Here is a 15541-nt window from a genome sequence, read left to right as displayed (position 1 = left end):
TATATATATATATTTTTTTCTTTCATTTCTTCCTACCTATATAACTAGTCCAGACTTTCAGCTCCCCATATGTTGATTGTTCCAATTGTTTTTCATTGCATCCCTTGGAACGAAAACGTTCTTTCCTGTACAATTCACCTTCATCTTAAACATCACTGCCACACATATGTCATTATTTTGCACATAATTCATCCATATCCTAGATCTAAAAAAAAAAATCTGGCACTCACAGTTATTTTCTCATGATGAAGTCTACATGTCTCAGTCAGGACATTCCTTATTTAGACTTGTTTCTACTTATTTATACTTTCCCTGTATCTCTAAACCAACACTTCATTTGTATGAATGTATCTACTCATAGTTCAACAAATGTGTCATACACATTCTGCTCTGCATTTATTTATCTTGTTCATTAATTTGATCATTTACTTATTTATGCAGTCATTATTCATGATTTCATATTTTATTAAAGATGTGAATACAAAGATGAAAAAGTCATGATTTCTGCTAAATATTGGAAGTCACAGATGTGAAGCCATGTAAATAATTTTAGTACAAAGTGATATGTACTGTAAAACAAGCTTACACTTCTTTTTAGTAATGAAGTTTTTCATACATATGAAAAAATACAGAGAGCAAGACAACAAATACCCTTCTAACTACCACTTTGAATTAGCAAATAACATTTTGTCACGTTTGTTTCAGAACTCATCATTTTGTAATCAAATTAGTTAGGTCCATTTGACTAGTCATTAGAAATAGCCACCCTTCTAATTCCCAAAGACATTTACAAATTTTTCTTACATGTGCTGTTGTGAAATATGGAAGAGCCTCTTCATAATTTAGCTAATTTCCTACAGTAAGCTAAGCCCAAGTGTAAGTAACAATGACATTTTTTGTGAAAGTTTGGTAACAGCTAAGACCACATGAATAACTTCTTTAGGTCAGTTCTGACTCATCTGCATCATCAGAAATTTCCAAGAATAAATGGCTGCTTACATACACTTCATCCTCTAAGCCCTATCATATTTCTTGCCCAACAATTAAACCCTCTCAGAATGAATGATATAATGAATTTATTTCCCTCAGTAGAGAATTCCTTCCCCTATCTCCAATAGTGTATTCTGCCTCCAATGAGCCTGACATATGGCTAACTATTCAAAAATAAAATAACATGTGCCTGGGATTTGGGATGATTTCATTTCAAATAATGCCATATTTGTTATATCACTGACTTTCTTCTAGTAAATAACAAAATAAAGATTAAGTCTTCACATCCTTCCTGATCCAAATGCACAAACTCCAGACACTCATATACATGCATTCACAGATATTATGGTGGTGGAAAATTAAAAATAAAGCAATACATTTTAGTCAAAGTACTCTCTAAATCAAAATAGTGGTATAGTTTATTTCCAAAATAGGATGTTTAACCACATGATCTGAAGCATCCATATTTACTAGGTCGAATCATATGAAATTGATACTGACTTTCTTCTTTTATGTAAGCATGATGGTTAATTTTATGGGTCAACTTGACTGGGCCAAGTGATACATAGATTAAACATTATTTCTGGGTATGTGGGTGAAGGTGTTTCCAGATGAGATTAGCATTTGAATCAGTGGACTCAATAAAGTAGATTGCTTTTCCCAATGTGCTGCGTATCATCCAATCCGTTAAGGGCCTGAACAGAACAAAGAAGTGAAGGAAGGGGGAATTCAGCCCTTTTGTTTCCTGCCTTCCTGCTTGAGCTGGAAGACTGGTCTTCTCTTGCCCTTACACCATGTGCTACCTTTGTTCTCAGGCCTTCGGACTTAGGTTGGAATTATACCATCAGCTTTCCTGGGTCTCCAGCTTGCAAACAGCATATATTGAGACATCTCAGCCTCCATAATCACATGAGCCAATTCCTTACAACAAATGTCTTTTTATATATAAAAAAGTATATATATTATTATACATAGTTAATTCTTGAACATTACCAGTTTGAACTGTACAGGCCTACTTACATGTGGATTTTTTCAATAACTATACAGTCAGCCCTCCATATCTGTAGGTTTGTAAATTTAGTAAGTGATCCACAGTGGTTGGTTGAATCTACAGATATGGAGGGCTGACTATGAGACTTGAGCATCCCAGGGTTTTTGTAGCCATGGGTAGGTCCTGGAACTGATTCTCTGAGGATACTGAGGATCAACTCTGTGTGTGTGTGTATGTGTGTGTGTGTATGTGTGTGTGTGTGTGTGTGTGTGTATTTACTATTGGTTCTGTTTCTCTGGAGAACCTTGACTAATACAATGGTCAAATAAGGCCATTTTCGTATAATTTAATCTAAGAATTGAATTGCTTCACTGTATTAAGGATTTCTCGAGAACAAATGTTTGAAATATGGTTTGTTTCTGAAAAAAAATTGGGGAACAAGTCTACCTAGAACAAAAGTAATATGTATTTTCTCTCTTAGAAAACAGAGTATACATTCAACATTTTGAATGAATGATTTTATTGCTTCAAAACTTCAGTCATGTCTTCATCAGAATTCTGTTACAGGCAAACATACAAGGTATTACAAAGTACACCTCAATATTTAACAATGATAGAGTGTATTTAAAAGATATAAAAATAAATACAGTAACATTTAAAAGCAAAATGAATACCTATGTGGACCAAAATGAAATTCAAACCTAATACAGAAAATGGAGACTAAAGCCGTAAATCTACAGGGTTTCTAGGGTAAGAATTTAAAACCTGAATGCTTTGAGTGAAAGAGTCCAAGCCAGATACATTTAAGACCAAAAATTTTCCAAACCTTTATCAACATAATGAAAAGGCTAATAGTAGAGTAGAAGATATTCGTAACCATAAAATAAAGAAAATGGAAGATCTAGAATATGTAAATAGTGTCAAGAAATCAAGAGTAAAAGAGAAAACAAATATTTCATTGAAGAAGGCCTATTTGGGGCCAATGCATATATGAAAATATGTTTGAGTTGATTAATAATCAAAGAAATGCAGATTAAAACAGTAAGTTATTAATGCAATCCAACAAGAAAGGCAAAAATTAAACTTCTCATAGAAAGTTTCTAGGGAGATTGGAGGAAAATGGACCTTGCATATACTTCTAGTAGTAGTAGAAATTTTTAAAAATATATTTTGGAAAACACTTTTACCAAATTTGGAAAACATTTAAAATATACTTACCCAGCAATTCTACTTCTAGGAAGACATTTTCATATGCACACAGGAAACATATACATGTGTGTTAATGTCAGAAACGATCTTAGAATATAAAACTAAGTATGTCTATTGATATGACAAAATATTTATGACATGAGTTAAAATTATTTTACTATATTTAAATAGCGTTTTTATTTATCAAAGAAAATACATTTTTAAATTTCAATGTTGAGTAAGAAAAGGACATTGAAGTATAATGCATTTAATTTGTTATCATTTTTGTAAATTTTAAAACATAATATTTTATAAATTTTACATATATATCCTGTACAGAAAAATGTATCAAACATAGATCAAAGAGATAACTCTATTGATGGTAATGGTTTCTCCAAGTAGGAGAAAAGTTAATAGGATTGTGCTGCAGGGAAATAAAGGGAAAGTTGAGTGGAATTTCTATATAAATTCAAAAAGTATTATCAAATGTTATGTTTTATGTTCTTTCCTTTCTATATGCATTTGTTTTTCATTTTTCAAGCTACATATTTTCCTTTTTATGTTTTTTAAAGTTTTTTCTAATTTCTTTATCTTATTTTACTCATATTTCCCTCAATTGACTCTTCATTTGAGATTCTGTGACATATTTGTATTTCTTGTCATTTCCTTTTTATTTCATTTTAATTTTCTCCTGCCTATGAGTTTTTTCAATCTTCTCGAGTTGTCAATGTTATTAAATTTTCTTCTCTGTTTTCTTTTAGTTTTTTTAATATAAGTCTTTATTGGATTTCATTTTAAAATATAAGGAGAGAAAAATAAAACTTGGGAGAGTTTTCAAATTAGTTTACATTCATAAACTTTGAGAAAGACTGCTTATGATTTGAATTATATCCTAAAGAGAGAGACAGTATATAAACATTGGTAACATAAGTGGTTTTTCCAATAAGGAAGGAAATACCCAAAGTTTATCCTTTAGCACATATGTACACATTGCATATTCCTACAGACTACTTTTTAAAACTTTTCTTAAATAAATTAGGACCTTCCTTTATGCAGTCTAATAGACTAATAGAGATATATACAGACTTTCAAATTATATTCTGTCTACTAATTTACATTTTTTACATAGTCTTGGGAATATATTTTATTTTTTATAAATTTCAAACTATTTGTACATAATCCTTTTTGTTTGTTTTTATTAAGCCCCTGGAATTATTTTCCTTGTGTCCAAATATTTGCATGACATCTTATTCTTACTCACCACTTTGAAAACTGCAGTACAAAAGTAAAAAACTATTTTTGGGGGTCATTTATAATATAGTTCTTATCAATATAACTGGCTTTTAGTATATTTACAAAGTAGGATATGATTAACTCATTAGATATACTATCAATAGAATAGAGCCACTATTTAATCTTGGATTTTGGCAAAATATCAAGTAAATCAAATCACTATTTGAGCCACAAATCAAATACAACTACCAGTTATATAGTCTTGTGTTTACCCATTTAGGCGCCTAGGTTTTTCAAATTTCCTTTCAAGCATAAAGGTGTTCTCTTGGCTTCTTTTACTGTATTTTTCTAGAATGTTCCTTGAAATCGAATCTGGAATATTATCTCAGAACAGGTGCTGTAGTACTCTCTCAAAATAATTCTACTAAATATGAATTTTATACTAATCCATATGCTCTCCACAATTCATCCATATTAAACATGTCATATTCAATAGATTTGTCTCTCTTTTTTTTTTTTTTTTGCGGTATGCAGGCCTCTCACTGTTGTGGCCTCTCCTGTTGTGGAGCACAGGCTCCGGACACACAGGCTCAGCGGCCATGGCTCACGGGCCCAGCCACTCCACGGCATGTGGGGTCTTCCCGGACCGGGGAACAAACCCATGTCCCCTACATTGGCAGGTGAACTCTCAACCACTGAACCACCAGGGAAGCCCCAGATTTGTCTCTTTGAACAACGTATTCTTCACTTTTGCTTTCTAGTCACAAACGCTATTACCCTACATCTTGGTGACATCTATAAAATCCTACTCACCTCATTTTAAAATTTGCACTTCTCTTCTTAACTCACACTTAATATTCCTGGCCTCCCTTCTTTGTTTTTCAAAACTAAAAACTATTGCACTTCTTCTATGGCATGCATCTGTAGTATCCATTAAAGTTTTTTTCATCTGGGTATGTCTCACATTTCTCTTCAAATATGTGTTTCTAATCTTCTCACTACACAATCCATATTTTCCTAGAAGCTCACTTTTTTTTGACAGCAAAATCCATAGAATCCAATCTTATTTATGATATCATCTAATACACCACTTATGCTTTTTCCTTTCTGAAAATATCAACCAAAGAAGAGATGAAAAAGCCACAAGGATTTAAAGTCTTTTGATCCATAAATGAGATTTCAAAGCTTGGCTCAACATTTATTCCAACATAAATCAACAAAATACTGGTTATGTTGTGTAAGTGTGATGAGCTTCCAGCTCTTCAGCCTTGTGTTTTGGATCTCTATTCTCCATATTACTAGCAGATCTAGCTTTCTAAAACAGAAGTCTTATTATGCCAGTTCTTGTAAGGACACACATAGGACCACAAAGCACTCCCTATACCTATCTCATTCTGCTCTCATTTTATGCTTTAAAGTCCTTTACCAGTTTACCTAAAGTGCACAGTATTTTTGCAGTCATAAACCATGACTTGTCCTGATTTGTACAACCCTCACACTTAGAATATACTCATTACTTTTAAAATTTTGTGGTCTTTGAATGTTCAGTACATCTTTTCAGGATATCAAGTATTGCTTTATATTGTTTATAGGATATATTCCTAAGTCATTCCTAAAACACCACACAAGAAATGAAATCAATCTGTCCAATTATAGATTCTGGTCATGGTCATAGTTAAATCACTCTGTGTATAAAGTTGTGTCACTAACAATAGTTCTCTCCATAGAGAATAGTAACATAGTTCTATATCTTTCAACACCTCTTTTTCTGTGAATGGTACTGAGTATTTTTGAAAAAAGAAATAAATGAGTGAATGAAGTGAATAAACAGGAAGGTATGAAGAACATGAGATGATGCTTCTTTCCTTAAAAATCCCAGTTTACTTTCTACAAGAAGATACTCATTTATTATTCTAATTATGCAGAATTTTTTGGTTTTATCTTCTTCCTGTCTTTTGTTCCTTCTCTTAGCAACTTTGTGACATGCAAAATTATTAAAATGATGTGACTTCAAAAAGTTCATGTCTGTGTATGCAATTAAAATATGGTATAGAACCTACAACAAGGAGCAGAAGTAGAGCACTGGGATGTTCAAACTCATTTCAGGAAGGCCATCTTCTTTACAGAGATAGAATGTTTAAACAGTATCATGTTTAAGATTTTCCCTGGCAGTCCAGAAAGCACAGGTAGTCCTTGTATACCAAACAGCATGTGCAATGGGGGAAAAGGGGGAGGCATTCAATGACTACAATCAGTTCTGAATTGCCAGAACTGAAGATAGCAGTTGTGAAATAAGGAAAGAATAGGTTCCACAGATGATAATGGCTCAAAGTCACAAAGAAACTAAAGAGGTTTAATATTACTTTAGGTGATGAGGAGCTTTGAACCTTTTCTAAACATGGAGTGACATTATTAGCTTTATATTTTAGAAAATAACACAATGGAAAGTACACATAGTGGAATGAAGAAGGGAGAGTTTATGGGCTTCCCTGGTGGCGCAGTGGTTGGGAGTCCACCTGCCGATGCAGGGGACACGGGTTCGTGCCCCTGTCTGGGAAGATCCCACATGCCATGGAGCAGCTGGGCCCGTGAGCCATGGCCGCTGAGCCTGCACGTCTGGAGCCTGTGCTCCGCAATGGTAGAGGCCACAACAGTGAGAGGCCCGCGTACAGCAAAAAAAAAAAAGAAGGGAGAGTTTAAACGCAGATTCCTCAGATTGGACATGATAAAAGCTTGAACAAAGAGCATGAAGCCAGATGGCCAGATTGTGTGAACTATGTATAAATAAATGCAAGAAGACACTGAGAGGAAAGCACAAACTATACTACAGTTACAGTAAAGCATAGACAACTTGTAAGTTTTTCTTGATTTCTTAGAAAATTTACATTGTCTTTTTTTTTTTTTTTTTGCAGTATGCGGGCCTCTCACTGTTGTCCTCAGATATGTTTTTAATACTATTTCTTACTATAGTTAACCTAATCCATTTCACATAATTATGAATTTACTGTTACCAGAAAATACTTCATTTATTCAGAATTCACACTTCCAGACATTTGATGCCAAGAAACAATAAATGCACTTAGGAATTTAAGAGCCAAAGAAGAGATTGGGAATGACCATGAAATCTGTGGGTCCTAGGATAAAGTTGGTATCTGTGTCCTATATGCTTAAAGTATAGCTAGAGATTTGGCATATGCTCATATTCACTTAGGGAGAGCGGGATCTCTGTTCTCAGCCTAGCTGAGATTTGAGGAACCTAATTATTCACTTCTCTTGTCCTCCCAAATTTGATACCAAATGAGGAAAAACAACCAGAGAGATGAAGATTAAAATAACATAAATATGTGTCAATTTGTCCCCAGAATTTACTTTATTATCCCCATCTCGGATGGATCTAGAAAACTGTAGAGTTTTGCTGGCCCTGAGCCTACCTCTATAGGTTTACTGCTGAGAGAAGTGGAAGAGTTGGCACAGTGAGGACAAGGTACTCCTAAAGAAAGAAATCAGAAGAGACTGAGTAGCACACAATCAGTTCCTTCTTCAAACACATCTTCATTAGGAAGAAATGAGTGAGATAGGGCAGAGCAGGAGAAGTATTCATCTTTGAAATTTTGTGAAGTAGAAGCTACATGGGTCCCTCTACATCCAGTGGTTTTCAATCAGGAGTCACAATCCCAAGCCCCCAGATAAATTCGAAAACATGCAAGGGCAACTTACAGTTCTCTTTTGACTGGGGAATGGTATTGACATTTGTTTTCTGGAACAGGAAGTGCTGAACACCCTCCCATATAGAGTATAGACTGACAAAATAAAAGCTTGTCCTGACCAAAATGTTAAGGGTACCTCCACTGAGAAACACTATAGGAACCTAATTCTGACTGGCTCCTTAGTCTCATTAGAAACCACAAGCTCTTTATTTTCTTTGCAAAATATTATGTATATAACACTAATTTTTTCCCTGTATTTGATGGCATGTTTGAACTCTTCTGTGAACTAGATGTGTTATCAGAGATGATAAAAAATCTTGTAATCTCTTTATTTGCAGAAGTGTTTTTATTATATATTTATAATTAGGGTCAATTTAGGCACATGTAAAATAAGTAAAAAATGTGCTTCTGAGATGTGGAAATTTTAAATATGAGCTAAATAGAGCATAAAATGAAATCTGAAGGAATGAAAAGGATAAACTCCCAAATTGAATATGATTATAACAGACTTTGTATAGTCAGTTAAAATACCCAGTTCATCAGTAGTAATAGGAGTATTTTGGAATTTTTTGTGATCAATTTTACTATACAAATAACTAAAATAAGGTTGTGTTGTATATCTGTTATTATACCTGTATCAAATAGGAATAATCAACTGTTTTGAAAGTGATAATAATTTTAAAAATCCTCTTAAGAATTAGTCTCCTCTAACGGGTGCAACTAAGATAGCTGGATACACTGAATTAAATGTTCTATTCTATTACTCCTATTCTGTTAAACTTTCCAGTGTATTTGAGCACTTCCTTGTTTTTGTCTTTAAACTGATCCCTATTTTAAATACTTTCTGGGAGTGGAGAAGAATTCTCTGCTCTCCACACAAAATTTTAAAATCTTTCCTAATCTATGTTTCACAGTACTATAGATATTGCCTTCATAGCTAGAATTTAAGATAATATTTAGATGATTTGAAATTAAAATGTCTACTAACATTTAGGATTTGGATAGAGAATTAATACATGTCATATTGTAGGAGTCAGGAATTGTTTTAATTTGGTAGATAGTAAAGACAGGTCTAAAATATCTTCAGCATATTACTTGAAGAGGATAACAAGTCAAGAAAACACCTTTATGGGTTAATGAGAAAGTTCACTACTCAATAAATGAAAGCTGTTTATCAAAAGCTTCAACTATAAAAGAAGAAAAAAAAATTGCAAAGTCACATAGATGAAAGGATATAAAAATAAGAAAATATATGTTTAAAAATTTCTTAATAAAGTTAGAAATAAATTAATCTATAAATATATAATAAAAAATTAGTTATCTGGAAAAGAACACTAAAATTTCTATAATCTTGCATATTTCACCTTCACTTTACTGTACATCTTTAAGAGCACACACGAAAGAACATGAAAAAATAGTAATAAAAGTAAAAATTAGGTTTACAACTATTATATCTATATATATATGTATGGGTATGTCATATCATTAAATTTACCTGGTAGCAGATGGAAAATTGATAAGTTCTAAATAATCACTATTTTGATAAAATGTGGACTGGAAAAGTAGTATTAAAATAATGACAATCTTATGCAGTTTCTTCTATTTAAAGATTTCTTGATTTATTACTGTTAAAATATAAAGTTACAATTCATCAGATTCTGGTGAATTAATTAGTTAAGATACATATAAAAAGCTAATAAATAGCTTCAAAGAATTCTGTGGCTAAAGCAAGTCCCACATCTATATACACACATACATATTTTAAAATATCTAGAGATGTGAGGATGGCATCAAAAGTGTCCATCAACATAATTTTCCTAAATGTAATATTATCAAATGCCTCCAGGTAATATAATCAGATACGTGCAGTTTATGCCCACAATCTCTTAACATTAAATTCCTCTGTTCTGCTATGGGATTTTTGTCCCCTGCAGGGGGTGATAAGTAACAATTTAACTGTTATGATACAGTGTTTATATTTGTTATTGCATTAAGCATCATATTTGAGGAATGTGTAAGACTCATTTTTATTTTTGTCTCTATTCTGAGATCATCGTTAGAAATGACAACGGGTACCTACACTTCCAAAATCATAATAGAAGTTACTCATAAACTATATAGTTTTTATTTAAAAAAAAAAAAATAATTCCATGTAAGTTTCTATGACAAGAAAATTAGAAAGAAGTAAAACAACACCATTTTTGTAAAAATAAATAATTTTTAGCAATTTAATCTTCTGCAATACAACAGAAAGCCTGAGAGACTCAAGGAGCAGTAATAGATTTAATCCATCTAGATGTGTTGTTTCATAGACTGGAAACCTCTGAGAATTAAATTCCTCAGTTGAATACCACTGAAGCAGTCACTAATGGCCAAGGTCTGCTGATATGCTGGGACAACTGGTCCATCTGGATATTCTTAAACTAGTTTCTGCCAGCTTTCTCAGTGGGGATTTATTCATTACGTGGTTTGTACTTATGTAAGAGATTTAGGATATTCTTCACATATCAGATTTAGAAAATCTTCAAAACTGTAGATTTCTAAAATGTAATTTCAAAGGTACCCATTTATTCCACAATCATAGAAAATTATTTTATACCCACTGTATGAGTCCATACACCTTCCATGGTCTTGGCTTCCCAAATCAATTCAATATTTCTAGAAAAATCAGTATAATTCAAAGTTTCTAGAGACTTACCACCTTTCATTATTATTCACTGTATTTAAACTAAAAAAAAACCAAAAGAGTTTGCCCATTTCTCCCACCCGTCACCCTCCACCTCTTTCAGTCACCAGTCTGTTCTCTGTATTTATGAGTTTGTTTGGGTTTTTGTTTGTTTGTTTGTATTTTAGATTTCATATATGAGTGATATTATACCATATTTGTCTTTTTCTGTCTGACTTATTTCACTTAGCATAATGCCCTTGAGATCCATCCATGTTGCCACAAATGGCAAAATTTCATTCTTTTTATGGCTGAATGATAGTCCATCGTCTGTGTGTGTGCGCGTGCATGCGCACATGTGCATATCACAGTTTCTGTATCCATTCATCCACATTCATCCATTAATGGACTCTTAGTTCCTTTCCATATCTTGGCTATTGTGAAAAATGCTACAAAAAACAGGGGAGTGCAGCTGTGTTTTTGGTATCCTGTTTTCATTTCCTTTGTATATACATCAAGAAGTGGGACTGCTGGATCATATGATAGTTTTATTTATAATATTTTGAAGAACATTTCATACTTTACCATATGGCCACACTAGTTTACATTCCCACCAGCAGTGCACAGGGGTTTCCTTTTCTTAAAATTGTTATTTCTAGTTTTTTGGGGGGTTTTTTGATAATAGCTATTATAAGAGTTGTGAGGTGATTTCACTTTTGTAATTTGGATTTGGATTTCCCTGATGATTAGTGATATTGAGCATCATTTCATGGTAACATCTTTATTGGAGTATAACTGCTTTACAATGGTGTGTTAGCTTCTCCTGTATAACAAAGTGAAACAGCTATAAGTATACATATATCGCCATGTCCCCTCCCTCTTGTGTCTCACTCCCACCCTCCCCTCTAGTTGAACACAAAGCATCGAGCTGATCTCCCTGTGCTATGTGGCTGTTTTCTACCAGCTATCTATTTTACATTTCATAGTGTACATATGTCCATGCCACTCTCTCACTTCGTCCCAGCTTACCTTTCCCCCTCCCTGTGTCTGCAAGTCCATTCTCTACATCTGCGTCTTTATTCTTGTCCTGCCCCTAGGTTCTTCAGAACCATATTTTTCTTAGATTCCATATATATGTGTTAGCATACAGTATTTGTTTTTCCCTTTCTGACTTACTTCACTCTGTATGACAGACTGTAGGTCCATCCACCTAACTACAAATAACTCAATTTCATTTCATAATATTCCATTGTATATATGTGTCACATCTTCTTTATCCATTCATCTGTTGATGGACACTTAAGTTGCTTCCATGTCCTGGCTATTGTAAATAGAGCAGCAATGAACATTGTGGTACATGACTTTTTGAATTATGGTTTTCTCCAGGTATATGCCCAGTAGTGGGATTGTTGGGTCATATGGTAGTTTTATTTTTAGTTTTTTAAGGAATCTCCATACTGTTCTCCATAGTGGCTGTATCAATTTACATTCTCACCAACAGTGAAAGAGGGTCCCCTTTTCTCCACACCCTCTCCAGCATTTACTGTTTGTACACATTTTAATGATGGCCATTCTGACTGGTGTGAGGTGATACCTCATTGTAGTTTTGATTTGCAGTTCTGTTAATGATTAGTGATGTTGAGCATCCTTTCATGTGTTTGTTGGCAATCTGCATATCTTCTATGGAGGAATGTCTATTTAGTTCTTCTGCCCATTTTTGGATTGGGTTGTTTGATTTTTGGTATTGAGCTGCATGAGCTGCTTGTATATTTTGGAGATTATCTCTTTTTCAGTTGCTTCATTTGCAAATATGTTCCCCCAATCTGAGGAATGTCTTTTCATCGTGATTATGGTTTCCTTTGCTATGCAAAAGCTTTTAAGTTTCATTATGTCCCATTAGTTTATTTTTGTTTTTATTTCCATTTCTCTAGGAGGTGGGTCAAAAAGGATCTTGCTGCGATTTATGTCATAGAGTGTTCTGCCTATGTTTTCCTCTAAGAGTTTTATAATGTCTGGCCTTACATTTAGGTCTTTAATCCATTTTGAGTTTATTTTTGTGTATGGTGTTAAGGAGTGTTCTAATTTCATTCTTGTATATGTAGCTGTCCAGTTTTCCCAGCACCACTTATTGAAGAGGTTGTCTTTTCTCCATTGTATATTCTTGCCTTCTTTATCAAAGATAAGGTGACCATATGTGTGTGGGTTTATCTCTGGGCTTTCTATCCTGTTCCATTGATGTATATTTCTGTTTTTGTGCCAGTACCATACTGTCTTGATTACTGTAGCTTTGTAGTGTAGTCTGAAGTCAGGGAGCCTGATTCCTCCAGCTCCGTTTTTCTTTCTCAAGATTGTTTTGGCTATTCAGAGTCGTTTTTGTTTCCATACAAATTGTGAAATTTTTTGTTCTGGTTCTATGAAAAATGCCATTAGTAGTTTGATAGGGATTGCACTGAATCTATAGATTCCTTTGGGTAGTATAGTCATTTTCACAATGTAGATTCTTCCAATACAAGAACATGGTATATCTCTCCATCTGTTTATATCGTCTTTAATTTCTTTTATCCATGTCTTATAGTTTTCTGCTACAGTTCTTTTGTCTCCTTAGGTAGGTTTATTCGTAGGTATTTTATTCTTTTTGTTGCAATGGTAAATGGGAGTGTTTCCTTAATTTCTCTTTCAGATTTTTCACCATTAGTGTATAGGAATGGCAGAGATTTCTGGGCATTAATTTTGTATGCTGCTACTCTACCAAATTCATTGATTAGCTCTAGAAGTTTTCAGGTAGCATCATTAGGATTCTCTATGTATAGTATCATGTCATCTGCAAACAGTGACAGTTTTACCTCTTCTTTTCCGATTTGGATTCCTTTTATTTCTTTTTCTTCTCTGAATGCTGTTGCTAAAACTTCCAAAACTATGTTAAATAATAGTGGTGAGAGTGGGTAACCTTGTTTTGCTCCGGATCTTGGGGGAAATGGTTTGAGTTTTTCACAATTGAGAACAATGCTGGCTGTGAGTTTGTCATATATGGCCTTTATTATGTTAAGGTAAGTTCCCTCTATGCCTACTTTCTGGAGGATTTTTATCATAAATAGGTGTTGAATTTTGTCAAAAGCTTTTTCTGCATCTACTGAGATGATCATATGGTTTTTCTCTTTCAATTTGTTAATATGGTATATCACATTGATTGATTTGAATACATTGAAGAATCCTTGCATTCCTGGGATAAACCACAAGATCATCATGTATGCTCCTTTTCATGTGCTGTAGGATTGTGTTTGGTAGTATTTTGTTGACAATTTTTGCATCTATGTTCATCAGTGATATTGGCCTGTAGTTATCTTTCTTTGTGATATCTTTGTCTGGTTTTGGTATCAGGGTGATGGTGGCCTCCTAGAACGCGTTTGGGAGTGTTCCTTCCTCTCAAATTTTGTGGAAGAGTTTGAGAAGGATGGGTATTAACTCTTCTCTAAAAGTTTGATAAAATTCAACAATTGAAGCCATCTGGTCCTGGGCTTTTGTTTATTGGAAGTTTTTTAATCACAGTCTCAATTTCAGTGCTTGTGATTGGTTTGTTTATATATTCTATTTATTCCAGGTTCAGTCTCAAAAGGTTGTGCTTTTCTAAGAATTTGTCCATTTCTTCCAGGTTGTCTATTTTATTGGCATATAGTTGCTCGTAGTAATCTCTCATGATCTTTTGTATTTCGTGGCCTCACTGCTGTGGCCTCCCCCGCTGCGGAGCACAGGCTCCGGACGTGCAGGCTCAGCGGCCACGGCTCACAGGCCCAGCTGCTCCGCAGCACGCAGGATCCTCCCAGACCGGGGCACGAACCCACATCCCCTGCATCGGCAGACGAACTCCCAACCGCTGCCCCACCAAGGAAGCCCCATTATTTCTCCTTTTTCATCACTAATTCTATTGATTTGAGTCTTCTCCCTTTTTTTTAATCTCTCATGATCTTTTGTATTTCGTGGCCTCACTGCTGTGGCCTCCCCCGCTGCGGAGCACAGGCTCCGGACGTGCAGGCTCAGCGGCCACGGCTCACAGGCCCAGCTGCTCCGCAGCACGCAGGATCCTCCCAGACCGGGGCACGAACCCACATCCCCTGCATCAGCAGACGAACTCCCAACCACTGCCCCACCAGGGAAGCCCCATTATTTCTCCTTTTTCATCACTAATTCTATTGATTTGAGTCTTCTCCCTTTTTTTCTTGATGAATCTGTGTAACAGTTTATCAGTTTTCTTTATCTTATCAAAGAACCAGCTTTTTTTAAAAAAACATCTTTATTGGAGTATAATTGCTTTACAATTGTGTGTCAGTTTCTGCTTTATAACAAAGTGAATCAGTTATACATATACATATGTCCCCATATCTCTTACCTCTTGCGTCTACCTCCCTCCAACCCTCCGTATCCCCCAACTCTAGGTGGTCACAAAGCACTGAGCTGATCTCCCTATGCTATTCGGCTGCTTCCCACTAGCTCTCTATTTTACGTTTGGTAGTGTATATACGTCCATGCCACTCTCTGAGTTTGTCCCAGCTTACCCTTCCCCTTCCCTGTGTCCTCAAGTCCATTCTCTAGTAGGTCTGTGTTCTACATCCATCCACCTCACTACAAATAACTCAATTTTGCTTCTTTTTATGGTTGAGTAATATTCCATAGTATATATGTACCACATCTTTATCCATTCATCTGTTGATGGACACTTAGGTTGCTTCCACGTCCTGGCTACTGTAAACAGAGCTGTGATTAACATTTTGG

The sequence above is a fragment of the Neophocaena asiaeorientalis genome, unplaced genomic scaffold (assembly GCF_003031525.2).
Source record: "Neophocaena asiaeorientalis asiaeorientalis breed wild unplaced genomic scaffold, Neophocaena_asiaeorientalis_V1.1 scaffold383, whole genome shotgun sequence".
Taxonomy (NCBI): Eukaryota; Metazoa; Chordata; class Mammalia; order Artiodactyla; family Phocoenidae; genus Neophocaena; species Neophocaena asiaeorientalis.
This window is presented reverse-complemented; position numbering follows the sequence as displayed.